The sequence below is a fragment of the Engystomops pustulosus genome, chromosome 11, assembly GCF_040894005.1.
Source record: "Engystomops pustulosus chromosome 11, aEngPut4.maternal, whole genome shotgun sequence".
NCBI lineage: Eukaryota > Metazoa > Chordata > Amphibia > Anura > Leptodactylidae > Engystomops > Engystomops pustulosus.
Genome location: NC_092421.1, coordinates 59,717,823 through 59,733,211, shown reverse-complemented (window position 1 = coordinate 59,733,211; position 15,389 = coordinate 59,717,823).

Here is a 15,389-nt window from a genome sequence, read left to right as displayed (position 1 = left end):
GATCTCCTGGACGGTTTGGGAGATACTACTGCTACCCCTGGCTGGCCTGGCCTCTGTGCTCTGCAGCTGAACTCCCCCTCATACTGTAATACTTGCATATAAGCCAAGGCTCCTTATTTTCCCACAACTAAAAAAAATTAGAAAAGTTGAATGGAGTAGAAGCACGAGGGTAGGAAATGCAAGCGCAACTCTAATAAAATGTCCAGCAGCAACCACACCTCATTAATGAAATGTCCACAGCAGAGCCCCCTTTAACTCCTTACCGGCACATGATGTAGCAGTACGTCACACGTCAGCTGCGGGTTAATGGAGCTGCATAGCCAGTAAGTCTTTGCTGCATATTGCATCAAACACTCAGCAGAAAGTTAAAAACATGTACATTAGTTGATATTATCCCTTATAAAAATTTAGTAACATATACAGTGAAGTCAACATTTCCATTATCTGTGAGGTGCAGCAGCTCCTGTGTGCAGTAATTCTCCCTGTAGCCTGATGGCTAATAATCCGTTAGGGGGGAACAATTCAGGGGGCTGTATCTTTGGATCTGTGACACCTAGAATCTCACTTCTTTTTTCAAATTAAAGAGGCGAGTCTCCTCTTTTATATGAAAAATTTGTGTTTCTGGGTGTCAGGAAAATGGAGATATTAACTATTAAAGTGCCGTCGGAAGTGATTTTTATATATAAAATTTGCACCCGAGATTCTCGCTTTAACCCTTAAGGACGCAGTCATTTTACAGCTTAAGGCTCAGCCCCATTTTTTGTATTCTGACTTGCGTCACTTTATATGGTTATAACTTTTGAACACTGTTACTTATCAAAGTGATTCTGAGATTGTTTTTTCCCCACATGTTGTACTTCATTTTAGTGGTAAATGTTGGCTGATAATTCTTGCGTTTATTTTCTAAAATTCAAAATCATTACATTTTCAGGCAGATAGATTTACCACCTAAATAAGTTGCTGAATAACATTTCCCATTTGTCTACTTTACATTTTCATAATTTTTGAAATGTCTGGATAATATATTTTGATGTCGCTCGGCTTACAAATCGAATAGAGATTTTCTGTATTTTCAGGATTTACTCTGTTGCGGATAAATACTGTTTTGAATGAAATTTTACATATTTAGCATCAAAACCCCCTATATAATCAACCCATTTTCAAATCTGCACCCCTCAAACTATCAGAAACAGCATTTACGAAGATTGTTAACCCCTTGAGATCTTCATAGCAATTGAATCAAAATGGAGGTGAATTTTAGAATGGTCAAATTGTGTCGGTTATACGTTCTTTTAGCCCTAATATTTACACATTTCCAAAAGATAAAAATAGAAAACCCACCATACAATTTGTTCTGCAATTTCTCCCAAGTACAGAGACCCCCACATGTGGCCGTTACTTGTTTTATGGGCGCATGGCGAGGCGCAGAAGGGAAGAAGCGCCCTGCAGCTGGCAGGATTTTAGTTTTCTCGTTGCCTCCTTTTGTAGGCTATAAAATGTTCGTTTTTTCGTTATTGGGGCCATGTGACGGCAATTTTTTTGCGGGACGGGATGCTTTTTCTAGTGTTGCCATTTTGGGGTTGGTATCACCCATTGTTGAAAATTTAGGAACTCGTTTTTGAAGGCAGGAGTAGAAAAGCATCAATTCTGGACTGGATTTTTGACTTTTTTTTTTCGTGTTCACCGTTTAGCCTAATAATCCTGTTATCTTTATTCTATGGCTCGATACAATTACGGGGATACCAGACTTGAATATATTTTCTTACATTTTACTAAATTTGTCAAATAAAACCGTAATGTGGGGAAAAATCTATCATTTTTGCATTGCCGTCTTCCAAGTGGCATAACATTTTTACTTTTTTGGCTGCGGAGCTGGTTGATGGCCTGTTTTTTTGCAGGACATGTTGTGCTTTGCACCAGTATCATTCTGGAGTACATATGTTTTTTTGATCACTTTTTATTGCATTTTTTGTAAGATTGAATAGGTAAAAATGATAATTTTTGGTAGGTTTTCAACAGTTTTATTTAACGGCGTTCATCGTATGGATTCAATAATGATTTACTTTTATTCTACGGGTTGTTACGGACGCGGTGATACTACATATGTGGGGTTCTTGGGATTTAGACATTTTTGGGGGTTATATGTCTCTTTATATGTTATGGGGCTTATGGGCATTTTTATTGATTTATTACTTTGTTTTTTACGAAGTGTCACACTGGGGTACTGGCTATTAGTTGCAGACGGCACCCCGTGTTTCCCGATGCCGGTTCGGCTCCGATCCAGAGCTGAGCCACGGAGTGCTAAGAGGTTAAACGTGAATATCTCAAGTTCCATGATACATAGAAACACAATTTTAGATTGATTTGAAAGAAGAGATTCTCCTCTTTCAACTGGGTAATTGCCCAGTTTGCCACCCCCTAATGCTAGCCCTGGTAGTTATTTTGTATATGCACAGGCAATTATGCATACACAAGTATTTGTTACAATTATAATACAAGCAGCCCTATAATAATAATAATAATAATTTATTTATATAGCGCACACAGATTACGCAGCGCTGCACAGCATGGCAAATTGGTCCCTGTCCCCATGAGGCTCACAATCTAAACAACCTACCAGTATGTTTTGGAGTATGGGAGGGAACTGGAGTACCCGGAGGAAACCCACGCAAACACGGAGAGAACATACAACTCTTTGCAGATGTTAACCTGGGTGGGATTAGAACCCAGGACTTCAGCACTACAAGGCAGAAGTGCTCCCCACTCAGCCACCGTGCCGCCCCTGTATGTCACCAGGTCACAATGGGGAGAGCAGTCTGTCCGTAACTAAGAGTCATCTGTCAGTCGTGGGTCCTTAGGTTGGGGACTGTATGTAATTAAAACAACTTGTAAAAGCTAAATACATTTAATTTTTTAAATTATAACAATAAAAACAAATCATTAGCTGGTAAATTGTATACCAGCAATCAGTTGCCATATATTGAGGCAAAGTTTTTGCACTATTTGGGTAGTTTTGGAAAACTTTAAGTTATTATAATCTTTTTTCAAGCCATGTCCTATTATCAAGTCTTCTGGAGAAATTTGGGATAAAATTAGACAATAAAACGAAACTAGAAACTAGAATGTGCCAGGTTGTGGTACATTTGATAAATATGACCACTGCCGTACATGTTGTAATTAAACAAATTCACAAAAAAATGAAATAAGAAACCACACAATGAGGATCGCATATACACCTTTCAACCATGAAGAATACATGTAAATATGTATCAGGAAGTAACATGAATAACAATTCCTTAATATAGTTTCATTATAAGAATTGCTCACTGTAGCCGCAGTAGTGATTTGCAAAGGGGGATTTCATATTCTCTACAGCTGCCTTGTGTCCGCATATAGAGTACACACTACTTTAGGAGAGAATTAGTTGTTCAAAATCCCCATATCTAGCACAATCAAGGTCCCATAACAACTACACACATATGAGTCTATCGAAAACTGAAACAATTCTGAACAATAGACTGACCCTGTTCTTTATTTGATCTATTTCAGTCATGAATGGTCTTTTGATCTAATCCCGGCTCGTTGTGTTTATCTCTAAATTTTCACATCTTATTTTGTGCCTATATATTATGTTTACACCGTTTGTCATTTTACTAAGATTTATTATTTGATTTAGGATTTAGAAACCTACACCGACCCTTTTCATAAAGTGATTACAAGGTCAGTCAGTTGACCATCCCCATAAAGAGTTGATTTTCCCTGGAGAGATTCATGATCCAGTTCCTTTATTTTGGTTGGTATATACATAAGATGCGGTTTGGCATAATGACAATATAACCTACCAATGTGTTTCCAGTGTACGTAGGCATCCTACCACCTGTGCTGTCAGGAGATTTGTGCTTATGTTGGGAGGTGAGCTGGTTACTCTCCTTTGGATAGATTATGATCATAGTATTATATGGCAGCCACAGAATTTGTTATGTAGGCATATGTTATATAGGAGAGACTTGTGTCTATGTGAATGGAAGCCATTTGTACAGTGCAGCTCATCAGAGGAGGTTCCCCCCTTTAAGATGTCCATATGCCCTATTACGGCTCTAAATATACATTTGCCCTTTAACATAGACCGATGCAGATATGTTTTGGTTTCATTATACATACATATTGTAAATCTGACAGTCTTCCTAGGCAAATGAATACAAAGTTTAGCTTGTTTTAGAAAGCCACAAAGACCACATGCGCGGTGGCTTCACTACAATATGAGCGTGGAAAATATTCCTGTACTTTCAGGCATTGCTTTCGATAGAAGGGTTTTATCTGCACTCAAAATCATCTCTATTATTATTATTATTATTACTCTATCATTGTGTGACATTCTCATAGTCTGTGCTCATTCATGTGAATAACCTCTCTGTGCTGTGTAGGTAGAGGAAAGCTGAACATTTATTTTATATATTTCCTGCTGGTTATACTTATATATTACACAATGCTGTATATAAAACCTGTCTGCAAAAGCAGTGTGCTGGACTGTCGTTGATGGACTCTGCTCTATAATAAGATCTTTATTCATTGCAGGTCCTATATGCTGTGCCCTCATTTAGAAACTCTGTAACTACTAAGTTGCTTGCCTCACGTTTGCCTCTGTTAAGATACATTTACATTGTTCTTAAGACTGTTCACAACACCAGTTGCTTCTTCATGAGGCCCTGGTATACCATTCAGTAGGCCATACACACTATAGATACATTTTGAACAGGGGTAGATTATAGGGAGAGCACCCCGGGCGTGAGCCACGGGGTCCCAACTAGTGAAAAGAAGGAGACCTCCACTATCCTGCCTGCCTCCACTCCTCCTGCATGATCAGCATTATCACTGTCATGAGAAGTCCAATGAGTCCCTGTACCATACTTGTTCCAGGTACCGAACAACAGAAAGGAGTTGTGGCTTTGCAGGTGGGGTGGGGGGGGGGGTGCATTATGGGTGACGGGTCATCGCCTCACAGGACTGATCTTAAAGGGGTTGCCACTTTCAGCAAATAATTGATATGGTTTGTGTAAGGAAAAGTTATGCAATTTTCCAATATACTTCCTGTATAAATTCCTCACTGTTTTTGAGATCTCTGCTTGCTGTCCTGCTATAGAAAGCTTCTATGTTTACTTCCAGTCGATATAAATCTGACCATGGTCACACAGGTGCACAGCTGTGTAATATAACGAGCCGTGCACCTGTGTGACCATGGACAGATTTCTGTCCACTGGAAGTAAACAATGAAGCTTTCTATAGAATGACAGCAAGCAGAGATCTAGAGAACTGTGAGGAATTAATACAGAAAGTATATTGGAAAATTGCATAACTTTTCCTCACACAAACCATGTCAATTATTTGCTGAAAGTGGACAACCCCTTTAAGATGAATTTGTATGTAAGTTGGAACAGGTATATTTTATAATTGTAACTCCAGACCTTACAGATGATCATTGCAGCCTGACGTCACAGTGTGCAGAGATGTCCGTCTGTAAAAGGGGCAGTCTATAAGTTGGATGTCCGTAAGTCGGGGATCGCCTGTATATGTTTATATATATATCATTGAATATATATATATATATATATATATATATATATATATATATATACATATATGAAATGAAATTGAAAGGCTCCACCCCTGACCACAAGTGAGCACGTCCTCAGTCAAATATAAATTGTGTGTAATGTTCATAGCACCTGGGCCCCAAAAAATAATGAAATAGTTTAACAAAACTAAAAACTAGGGGGGATGTGACCACTCTAAATCCGGCCCTGATAGTGATTGTAAGCTGCACAGCCAAACCAAGCAGAAATAACTATATAATTACAATAAATAAAGAAAAGAATAAAGCCATATAGTCCATTGAACTCATTTTATTTCGTTATGTGTCTTCTTTACTTGCCTGAAAGCCAATATATACTTACAAATACATTTTTTTATTGTTCCAATAGATCCAATATATAAAGATGAGTGTACAGTATGTGTATGTATGTATGTCTACTAAAGGAATCTGTACCGTCACGTCTGGAATGGGAGTGCCCGAGACCGACAGTCACTGGAATGAGAGTGCCCGAGACAGATAGTCAGTAAAAGAGTCTGCCAGAGACAGTCACTGAAAGAGACTACCAGAGGGAAACAGTGTCAGTGACAGAGACGGTCAGTTATAGAGACAGTCTGAGACAGTGTACGTATAAAATATTTGTTAAAAATCATTCCATTTTGTTATAGCTAGGAGCAGTTATTCACTATCCTGGGCAACGCCGGGAGATACAGTTAGTTTTAAATAAAAAATAAATCTCCTGTCATTCAGTGACCTTAGCTGCTAGATGTACATGTTTCCACGGTTACAAATCTGTGTGGTCTGATCCTGCAGTCATAACACCTTCCTTCTTTTCTGTAATGTACAACTGTACAGTATAAAAACTTTTGCCTAACTCTGCACTAAGAAAAAAATTAGCAATTCTAATTTACTCTAATTAGCTATCTGCAGGTGTTTAGCAGCTAGCAGAGGCTTTACCTTGCCCTCCAGGCTAATCTCCCTTTGCCATGCTTCTAGGTAATCATGGGAAACGCTAAAGAACAGCTAGAGATGACAGGAGTCTTGTTCGGAGGGGATGTAGGACCTGTAGTGATGTCACAAGCATGTGACTCATCATATGCTTCAGATCGGCCAAATACAAACATGCTGTCCTGTTCTGGCTTCAGTGCCCTGAGCTGATGTCACAACCTTGAAGTGTCCGCCCACATCAGGAACAGCTGAATCCGATTTAATAAGAAATAATGTACCAGACATACCAGATATATCTCAGGCTGGGAAGAAGCCAGCAGCATGGTACATGTATCGTTGGAATTATTCTCAAAGGCTCTCTCCAGCTGTACTAAAACTATTTTTACTTTAATTCTTGCAAACATCTAGGGGCAGATTTATCAAGCTGTCTGAAAGTCATAATATTCTTAGTTGCCCATGGCAACCAATTACAGCTCAGCTTTAATTTTAAAGAATATTTATATGAATATTTTAAAGGGGAGCTGTGATTGGTTGCCATGGGCAGCTAAGAATATTCTGACTTTCAGACAGCTTGATAAATCTGCCCCATAGACCACATATAGATCATAGAACAGTGTTTTTTACATATAGGTTATTCTTCTAGGTTTACAAATCTCTTCTATGATATAAGTATGCATTGCTTGCACATAATTATAAAACTTTATTTTATAGGCAAGGAGGCCATGTATAACAAATATTATGGTGCCTGTATTGATGAGTAAGTGCCCCTGTTTTATCATTTTACAACAAAACTGGAATCTTGTATCACCTTTCAAAAAAAACTCTTTACGTGAATGTCAAAATCAAAAGAAGCAGCACAGGAAAGCTTCTGTAATAAGCATGGCGATCACTATAGAGCAAATGTATAGTTCAAACATCACTTGACTTTAGGTTGTAGTGATATTTTTATTTAAAAATGATATATATGTATTCTTTATATTTATTAAAATGTATCTTTTTTAATGCAACTTTCTATATGATACTGTTTGTATATGAATATGTTGGCTCAAATAAAAAATTGTTTAAAAAAAAAAGTATCTTTTTTAAGTTTTGGGCACTTTTAGAAGCCCACTTCCCACAAGGAGCAGACATATTTTAACATCTGTCTGAAGTGACTAACAGCTGAAATAATTTCATAACATGTTTTCCAATTTTCGACAACCATCTGCTGCAGGATTTTTAACAGTTTTCATAGATTTGTTTTATGGTTCCTACTTCGCAGCCCATATTATCGTACATAGTTGGGCTTCATAGCTAAATTATTACAGCATTTGTTGCTAGTACAATGTAAATATAGAATATGGGCTAATTTTCCTACCAATAATTGTACAGTAAAAAATAAAGTAAAGTTAAAAATACTAATAATGCTAAAATACTGACATTTTTTTTATATTGACCATTAAATTAAAGGAAATCTGCCATCATTTCAAGCATGGTACACCAGAGACACTTACTCGAAGGCAAGGCAACTGTGGTAATATTCTTATATTTGTTATTCATTCCTTCCAAAATCAACTTTTAAAATTATGCTTATGAGTCTCAAGTTATATTTTTTTTAGGCGGGGGGGGGGGGTTGTTACCATAGAGGCGTCTGTCTATGCTTTAGTTTCAGAGCCTGTTACACTGTACATGTGCACTTCCTCTTTCCACTGTGAGATTACAGGGAGAGAAGAAGTGCTGAGGGAATGGGGGGTAGGGATACTGTGTCACAGGCTGTGAAATTGCAGAACAGAAGGGCTCTGGTAATGCCCCCAAGAAAGCTTATGGCTTTTTAGCATAATTTAAAAGCTGATTTTAGAAGGAAGGAGGCCATGGATAACAAATATAAGAAGATTACCACAGCCGCAGTGCCACACTGTCTGTGAGTAAGTGCCCCTGGTTTATCATGCTTGATTTTGGTGGTAGATTTCCTTTAAGTACTCACCATAGGCAGATATTTCTTGTGAGGCTGTACTGTCCCGGTTTTACCTCTGGTGCACTGCTATCAATCAGACAAGGACTGTCCTACCTCCTAGCCAGAAATAATTTGTGAGCCACTTAGAGGATGCTGCGCCTGCAAGGTATTCCCCTTATTGCTTTGTATTAGCCGTTATGCTCCTGTCTAGACTGGCTCCATCTAAGGCTACATTCAGACGAACGTGTACGGCACGACATACGTTGGCGCACGGAAGAGGAGGAGGGAGTGAGCGCTGCTCGGCGCACGGCACCGTATTACTGGGAAAGATAGGACATTTCCTATCTTTTCCCCGGGTACAGAATGGTACAGTGTTGCACGTGTGCCCATTGCCGGCTTATGGGTTGTGTTTGTTTTCCCCGGCCGGTCTTTTGCTTAGGTCTTGATGTTCTGTAGATCCTGCCAGACAAATTCTGGTGTATTGTCTATTGTGCTCATCAACTGTCTTCATGTTAATGTTTTTTATATGTCTTCAAAAAAATAAAAAATAAATAACTCTATATATTGCTGGTGTATGTAGGGTCTATTGCTTTATCTGACCATTACTTTGTAATGTCTTCCTTTGTGTGGGAGATTTATTTATTGCGGTCACGCCCATCTTTGTCGAGATGAATACATCAGGGAGGCTTGGCCTCTTGATTTATCCTGTGGGTGGCGTAGCAGGTAAGCGAAATTACTAACCAATGCAGGCCAGTTAGTGGGAACGGCTTGCGCCCTCCCCCTCCTTTGGAGACGTATTTGCTATTTTAATAGCAAATTTTTGTGCTGCGAAAACTGGTGTAGAAGTGATGATAAAACTCACCCTGTATGTCTATGTACCCATGATCAATAAAGCGCTGTGGATTATGATGGTGCTATAGATATAAATATTATTATTAGACATATCAACTCCTGACTCGTGTGTGCTGGGACAGGGTAAGCACAGACAACAAGTATCTTATTAGGAGATGAAATTGCAAAGAAAAGTGATTCCTCTACTGCAAAGCAGATAACACAGGATCTACAATTCACAATAGGTGATCAGCTCTCCTCCTTCTTGTGTTAAAAGGTTTAATGTCCTAGTCATGCAGCTGAACTCTGTTTCCTGCTACTACTACTCCTTTTCATTGATGTCCTATTTGTATCATGCAAAATATGGCCTCAACTGTGACCTGTGCATAAGAGGCACATGACCATTGTCTCTGCAGTCATGCACTATTTGTGCGCAGGTCTGAATCAACGCAAGCGATTGGCTGCAGAAGTCTAATGACTAAAACATGACATCATTCTCCATGAGGGACAGCTGGTGGTTGAGTATTTTTTTACTTTTCAATTTTATACTTTACAACTAATTTTCCAAGATAGACAATAGTAGTGATAGGGGAGGGGGAAATTTCTGCCCTAAGTGCACCATCAATGAGGCACGTTGAGCCTCTGGCCTCAGGCAGCATCACCTGCAGCAAGATGGGAGGGGGCAGCATCGGGGGCACAAAGCAGGACCTGACACCTAAAAGTAGTAGGTGGCGCTCAGTCGGTTGGTGCGCCGGATTTAACATGCAAAGTCTGACGCACACCCTATGTTAAAGGGCCAGTGCAGAGAAGCGAAAGATTCATGATTTCTGGGGCACGTTCTTAATGAATTTGTCGTGGGTAGACCATTTTTAGTGCAGTTTCCCACATTCTTAGTAAATGTGCCCAAATGTATCTTGACACCTGATGTCAGCATGGGTGGGAGACACTGCAAGGAGAACCAATTTACTTAAAAATAATAACCTAATATATTACTTCTGGATGGGGCGGAGGGGGCCATTCTATAGAGCGCCTGAGGAAGCGGAGAGCTTAGATTCATTTCTAGTTATAAGCCCTTTTTCAACAATGGTGGGTTGTGTCTGAGTTAGTGACAATTGCTTGTATTTGTTATCCACATTATCAATATGTATACATATTATACATTTATATATTTTAAATACCTTTCCCAATGGTTTACTGTAACATGTCTACTTCTTTATGGATACCTGAAAGAATTATTGAATCTGTGAATTATTGAAATGATCTTAAAAAAAAGTCCCCAGTGAGTCATTTCTACAACCATCCATACCTTGCATTTAGACAATTTGATGTAATCTGGTGTGTGTAGGGTGTGACCGTCTTCTGCCAACAAGATGCACATCCTGACCTCAGATACAGTAACTTGTTACAATCATAACACCTTCCTGTTTATTCATTTGTTACAGAATCTTTGAGGCTCACTGAGTTTAGGCACCAAGATAGTTCAGATTACATCATTCAGGATTAAGAGGTTTGTATTTGGGGTTTTAGAAATAGAGACTTCTTAACATAGCGAGGAAATTTTACTGTTAGCACAGCCAAGCGATGATTATACATCTCTACTGTTAACAAGTGTATCAGTAGAACTGGGGATCAGTGTGAATACATCCCTATCAATGGATCCTTAATGGCTTAGAATTAGAAAAAAAATATTCTGTGACAATTGGATTTTTTAAAATTTTGTGCTGTCATGGAAACAAGGATTATCAATAAAACTTTGCTACAAACACCTTAAAGCTGATCATTGCAGCCTGGGACAAAGAAAAGCACCAGAGGTCACAGGCAGCAGAGAGGTCTGTCTGTAACTAGGGGCCGTCTGTAAGTCGGGTATCCTCAAGTCGAGATTTAACATAAAAGAGGAAATTCTAGAAAGGACAACTCATACCCAACCTGAGGGAGCAATACGTTTAATGGTCACTGTGATTTTAGTATGGACTCGTTGTGACTCGTCGTGATTTTTCACACTATTTAGGTAACTTTGATATAAAAAAAATTTCAACACACAACTGATACAATCTGAGAAGTTGGTTTCTATGAAGAAGGTGCCAAAAGATCAGGAGATTATATCCATATCAAGTGAACACCTGATATGCTCTATAGCAAAAAGCAACTTTCCAAGTTTAGCAAAAGATTCTAAAAGTTGTAGAGTTCCTTCCTATATCTCTTCAGAAGTGAATGGCAGTCAGAAACTGCTTGTCTAGAAGTGATTTTTACTACAGCCATTTGTTCTATGGGTATTTTTTTAATTAGAGTTTCTGTTGTACGTGAAATTAGAACCTGTCCTAATTTTTTGCTGTATCCAGATGACAGAAGGGAATAAAAATAACTGGGTCTGCAAAAAAACACAGATAACAGATCAGGTTTTTCATGATGAGGCAGGGGAATCAAAGTTAAAACTTTTTTTAACTTAAAAAAACCCAGAACTTAAAGAGAACCCGACAGGCAAAATAACCCCCTAAACTAAATATATTTTCATAAATATATTTTCATTTTTAGACTGACAGCCTGTATAATGGTGTGAGGTATAATGGTGTAATGGCTCCTCCATGTGCTTCCTGGTGCCCCCTGCAGCCTGTGTGTATGAGATACTCCTATACAAATGACTGACAGCCTGTATAATGGTGTGAGCTATAATGGTGTAATGGCTCCTCCATGTGCTTCCTGGTGCCCCCTGCAGCCTGTGTGTATGAGATACTCCTATACAAATGACTGACAGCCTTTATAATGGTGTGAGGTATAATGGTGTAATGGCTCCTCCATGTGCTTCCTGGTGCTGACGCCCCCTGCAGCCTGTGTGTATGAGATACTCCTATACAAATGACTGACAGCCTGTATAATGGTGTGAGGTATAATGGTGTAATGGCTCCTCCATGTGCTTTCTGGTTCTGGCGCCCCCTGCAGCCTGTGTGTATGAGATACTCCTATACACATTACTGACAGCCTGTATAATGATGTGAGGTAAAATGGTGTAATGGCTCCTTCATGTGCTTCCTGGAGCTGGCGCCCCCTGCAGCCTATGTGTGTATAGGAGAGATCTATTTACAGATCTGTCCTAAGACAGGGTAGAGCCTTAAGGGTCAGGCCTAAAACATAACTTTTATTAGGTCTATAGAGGTAAGATAATGGTAAGTTAATCACACTATATATATTAAAATTCGCAGGTATGAGGCCACTATTGTCCTAATGTCATTATGCTGAGTATTCACTTAGCCTATATCTATGTGAACGGGTCTCTGCAGTGACCCTTCACTATGGTGGCCTCAAACAAGTCAAATTAAAAAGCCAAACAGAAGCCCCCCCGACATGTTTCGCTGGAACCCAGCGTCATCAGGGGATCGGGGCTAATGGTTTGTAGGAGGAGCCAAGGTGAGGATATATAACTTTGGGGTGGGACTATCTGTCAAAATAGACCAATGGGTTACAAGGCGATCTCAGGTTCCTTACTGCTATGTTATTGATCACTATGATGGCCAATAGATGTTCGAAAAGGGAGGTCATCCTATTCAATACACACCCAATGGAGTATCTTACCTCGTCATGATTGGGTACCTCCAACCACTGAGGGCATCAATAAGTGACGTCCATCCCTGATGACCTCAGCGTCATTGGGATACCGCGAGTTACCGCGATACCGCAGAAGATACGCGCATGCGCTAAATCTTAGAATCAGTCTCCCTACGAGCGTCCCGCCCGAGGATATGCGCATGCGCAAGATCTTAGTGTGAATCTCACTGTTGGTGCTGCGCGTGCGCGCAGAGATAGAAAATTCGATCCACTAATAGCCAACAGGCTATGCGCATGCGCCCGGACATAGCCCGCTTAATAGTGCTCAATTGTAAATTGCTGCGCATGCGCTGGGAGATAGAATGAAGAGGCAATCATCTACGGAAAGCTTCACTTAAGGAATTATCTGCTTACGTCGGAAGCATGTAAGTACCAGTTATTGTAATAAATATCGGACAGGTTACATTGGGTGTGCTATATTAAAGAATTTATCTTGGCTGTGATGACTCTCATTACTTCCTTTACATCTGAGAAGAAGCCAAAGACGACAAGGTATTGGGCATCCCACTCACTACACTCAAAGAGCCAATACCTTATAGTCAGTCATAGCAAGGAATAATAAGTCCACCATTGGCTCCTAATTATGTGTGATATATTTATTATTGGCTGTGAAGCTGTGCTAGAAAAAGGTCCAACATAATGAAAAAATTAAATGTTAAAGAAACGCAGAAAAAGAAAAGCCCTCATTTAATCCTTTTGGGCTCAAGGAATTCAGCTGATAAATCCACTTGGCTTCAACTTGAAGAAGTTTCCGATCCAGGTCACCGCCTCTCGGACCTAATGATACTTTACATAGACCCCAAAATTTCAATGTACTAGAATCCCCGTGATGATATTCATGCATATGCCTAGCAATTGGGACATCTGCATTGGTCCTTACTGAGCTAAGGTGTTGTGATATACGACGTCTAAACTGCTGAGTGGTTTTACCCACGTATAGTTTAGGGCATGGACATGAAGCGATATATATGATATTATTGCTTTTACAGTTAATAAACTGTTTAATCGTATATTCGCGGCCATCACAAGGGTTACGAAAGGTATGCACTTTTGGTACTTGGGGACAAAAGCTGCAATTGCCACATGGGAAAGATCCCTTTATATCGGATTTCAGCCAAGTTGATTGTGCATGTTCGGTAGGTAAATAGCTCTTAACCAAAAGATCTTTAAGGTTCTGACTACGTCGATACGTGACACTCGGGTTCCTTGTTAGTATCTGACACAATTCAGGGTCGGATCTTAAGATCTGCCAGTGTTTTTGAAGTATACGTGTTACTTCAGACGCATATCCGTCGTATGTGCCTATACATCGGATGATCTTTTTGGCAGGTTCCTTAGGATACGTGTTCTGAAGTAACCCATCCCGGGGGGTGTGTATAGCCCTGCGATAAGCCTTTTGCAGGGGTTTTTTAGGATAGCCACGTCTCCGAAATTTAAGGTAAAGGTTGTCACATTCTTTCTGAAAGGGGACTTCAGTGGAGCAGTTGCGTCTAGCTCTCAAATATTGTCCTATGGGTATACTCCTCTTTAGAGGCATTGGGTGCCAGGTATCCCAATGGAGCAAATTGTTGGTTGCCGTTGGCTTTCTATATATCTCGGTGTTGACACGGCCATCAGGGTCCAGGGAAATGGTCAAATCCAAAAAATGTAAACAGTGAGGGTGTATTTCGTGGGTGAATTTCATGCCGATCTCGTTATGATTGAGATGGGCTACAAATTCTTCAAACAAAGCAACATCACCCTCCCAGAAGATCAATATATCGTCGATATATCTACCCCAGAAGGGGATGTGCCTGGTATATCGATCATTGCTGTCAGTGAAAACGTATTGTGCTTCCCACCACCCTAAAAAAAGATTAGCGTAATTGGGGGCACAGGATGTGCCCATGGCTGTGCCATTAATCTGTAAATAATAAGTCCCATCAAACAAAAAATAATTGTGCATCAAAACAAACTGTAAAAGTGTCAAAACAAAATTGTTATGCTCGTGGAACTGGGTGCCCTTAGTGGAGAGAAAGTATTGGACTGCCTGGAGCCCTAGTTTGTGTTCTATGTTAGTGTATAGCGCCTCTACGTCGAGGCTAGCAATCATAGTGTCTGTCGAAAAGACCATATCCTGGACCCTGGTGACCGTGTCCTTAGTATCCCGTAGAAAGGAAGGCAGAGCTTCTACAAAAGGGGCCAATATTGAGTCGACATAAATGCTCGGATTCTGCGTCAAGTTGTTATTGCCCGATATTATGGGTCTTCCGGGGACTGGGGACACCCTCTTATGAACCTTGGGTAGGGCATATATGGTGGCTACTGTAGGTGTCCTATTAGAGAGAAACTTTTTCTCATCTACTGAATAGTATAGGAGAGATACAACAGCTCCAGGGAGCCATGTTATAGCAGAACATGTCAGGTACTTGTCTATCTGATGTCTGTGTTTCGGTGCATTAGGAGGATGCAGCATGTTAGCAGATAAAGCACAGACACTAGCAATGCTTT